We start from the raw sequence: 3,127 nt of genomic DNA on the forward strand, positions 1-3,127 counted from the left end.
CCATCCACAGCCTCTGAAACTAACTGTGGGCATTCACCTTGGTCTGCCTTGCATTTTTTTAACTTTCAAATTTAATTACATCAAACATAAATAAATAGGACAAATAGCAATAGGGCTGTGATGCACAGCCTGGATTCAAGTTCTGCAAGTTGTGCTGTGTTCCATAAGGGCCTCTCCTGCCCTTTGCTCCAAGAATGGAAAGGGCTCAAAAAGCCCACTGGGACCTCCTTCCAGCACCTCTTTTCTGGGATAGGAGATTCTGGGATGAGGCTCACCAGCTCTTCAATGGCACCTCTGATTTGTTAACAATGTCCTCCAGCCATTAGTAAAAAGCAGGAAACCTTTGCCCCTAGGAGCCCACTGCCCAGACTCCTTAATGGGTAAGGCTCTGCTCCTCAAGTCAGACTTTTTCATACCAATTTCCTGTCCATGCCCTTTTAAGCAAAGGTCAGACAATTGCACATGTGAGACAGATACCTGGGCTCTTACCAACAGACCACCTCCCTTGTTCCTATTCACAGCCCTAACTAGGATTTATGGATGAATGTTCTTTATCTGACCTGACTCTAATCCCACCTTTTAGTCCTTTCAGGGTCACATTAGGAGCTAAGTCTCAGCTCAAGGCTTGGGAGCCCCTTAGGATGAATGAGAGATTCGGCTATTTCTGATATTTGGCATCCTTCTCTGAAAACTTGGTTTCACCATGCCCCCTGCCTGCACTGATTAGAAACATCTTGTCCAGTCGCTTGAGTGACTCTAGCAGGTAGTTCTGGAAGGTGGTGATGGCAGCACAGATGGAAGGCCCTCCAAAGCCATGGGTGATGAGGCTAAAGTGTGTCAGGCAACTCTGCACTCCAGGCTCCTGGATAAGTGCTGGGTGGCTGTTGCCCAATGGGGAGCGATCCTGAGCCATCAAGTTGGCAAACTCCTTGCACATCTGCTTGGCAGCCAGCAGCAGACTCTGTGGCTATGTAGTTTCCCAGGGTCAGTGTGCTGTAGGCACAGGTACTCAGCAGCTGCTTTGGCTGGAAACTCAGTCTCACAGATGTAGCCAAAGTCTCAAGCCAGGTGCACAGCCTCTCCCTCCACCAGTGAGGTCAGCAGTGTCACATTGGCAGCCTTCCAGGCGGCCAGCTGGCAGGTTGAGCCCAGTCTTCTCTAGCTTTTCCCATAGACACCGACCCCCATTCTTGGACTTGGCTCTGTGGAGGCCGCCCCCCAGGAGGGAGGTGTTGAGGCACTCAGGAGTTAGAGTCCCCGCTGTACTTCCCTCATGGTCACCTTATACTGGATGTTGAGCTGAGCAATGAAAGACGTCCAGGCAGGGAGCAGAAGACCTCACTGGGGTTGGTGATGCCGCCAACCTGGCTGCCTTTGGCCAATGAGAGGGCCGAAAGGCTGCTGGCTTTGGAGGGGATGGGGCCTTTCTTTATCACAGACTGGTCCAGGAGTCATTCCATTCTCCTCCATGGCCTGCAGATCTTCCAGGTCAAATGGTGCCGCCAGCCCGGGAGGACCAAGGGGCGCCTCAGCCAGACAGTGTGTACCATTGGCCAGGCTGTGCAGCAGCCGCAGCACTGCAGAGGTGTAGTCACGGAGCTGGTCGGGACTCAGAGAGGGGGCGGGCGGCGCCAGCAAGCCTGTGGAGGTTGTGGCTGCGCCAGGAACGTCAGGCCTCTCTGTATGGGTCCCCGGCCTGGTGGGGAAAGGCGGCGGCGGCGGCGGGCGCCTGGTCCTGGGCAATGGCGGCTGCCAGGCGCCATAGGGTAAGGCGGCGGGAAGTCGGGCGGCGCTGCTGCCGCTGGCATGTGGTAGAGCGGTGGTGCTGGTCTGTAGACTGCCTGGGGCCGAGCGGACAGATGGGCCCCGCCAACCTCTGCGGGTCGGGGCACTCCATGGCGGAGTAAGTGTGCACCAGCATGAGGCGGGTAGTGCGGGGTGTGAGACATGGCCACGGCAGAGCTATCGCCCAATGGCGAGGGCTGCTAGAAGAGGGGTGGGAAGCGGACACAGCTGGCTAGGGTCGGGGCGCGGCACCTGGGTACCACCCAGCCCTGAGCCCAGCCGACTTAAAGTCCTCACCTGTGAGTACCCTGAGGCTGGTCCAAGGAAGCGGGAAGGACCTGCTGCTGATGGCTCTTGGAAAAGTCAGTCAAAGGGGGTACTCAGAGCCTGCCCCACTCCCTGGAGAGCAGCCTGCTCCATGCATTCCAGGAATAATGGGCCGCCTTGCATTTCAGTGAGTTTGTGTGTGAGCCTGTACATGTGTTTTACCATGCTCAACTCCTGTAGTGGCTGTCCATCACTGAGGCTCCTACAGAGCACTTTATACTTGGCAGTGATTTAATTACTGTTGTTTCAACAACAGGAAGAGTGAAGTCAACCAAATGTGTTAATTTTTGGAAACAAGGCAAGTGCTTTTATTAAATTTAGAACTAAATATTTTGAAGATTATGCAGTCAAAAGTATTAATTAAGTTGGAAAAAGTGCCTGCCAACAACATTTTTGGTTCTCCTTGGGGAGAAAACAGTTGGAGGTGTTACTGGAATTATATCAAGTTCAGGACATCAAATCTAATTGTGCTTAAAGAAACCTCATTTTTCTGAGCTTCATATGAATGGTGAAAAAGTCCTGCTTCATAAGTAGGCACAGTTTGCTTTGCATTGATGCTTTCAGAAATGGTTAACCATGGGAACTCTTTGCTCAGGCAGAATCTGCTCAAGATGGTGGCAGACAAGTTTCTGCTCCTCCCTAAAACTTGTCAGAGAGTGAAATTTGCTTGGTAGTCTATTTCCAGTATTTACTCTTTGTAATTCAAGGCCTTTTTCCTAATTTTCTATAACTTAAATATCAACTCATAAGATTCTAAATTCTTATTTTATGGGGGGAATAAAGATGGAGAATATATACTGATGATTGTAAGGAGTAGAGGAAAAGAGGAAAGAAAAAATTACAATTTTTTGGTAACCTTAATTGTGGTTTTACATTTGCACACATGTGAATATACACACTCCCACAGTGTCAGTCACTTACTTATGCATTGCTCACCTAATCTTATTTTTTTTTTGTAGTTGGCTGTTCACATCCTATTTCTGATCTTTAACTTTTAGTGTTTTCAAGGCTCCAT

At 50.3% G+C, this 3,127-nt stretch overlaps 1 pseudogene across 1 annotated transcript; it reads right to left on the reverse strand.

Annotated features, from left to right (window-relative positions):
• Window positions 1-658: 658 nt before the first annotated feature.
• LOC308631737 (transcription factor AP-2-epsilon-like) lies at window positions 659-1,921 on the reverse strand (annotated as a pseudogene). Its single transcript has one exon. The product of its transcript is annotated as a transcription factor AP-2-epsilon-like (transcript).
• Between the last annotated feature and the right edge of the window lie 1,206 nt (window positions 1,922-3,127).

This window comes from Spermophilus citellus (genome assembly GCF_964194105.1).
Source record: "Spermophilus citellus genome assembly, chromosome: 12".
NCBI lineage: Eukaryota > Metazoa > Chordata > Mammalia > Rodentia > Sciuridae > Spermophilus > Spermophilus citellus.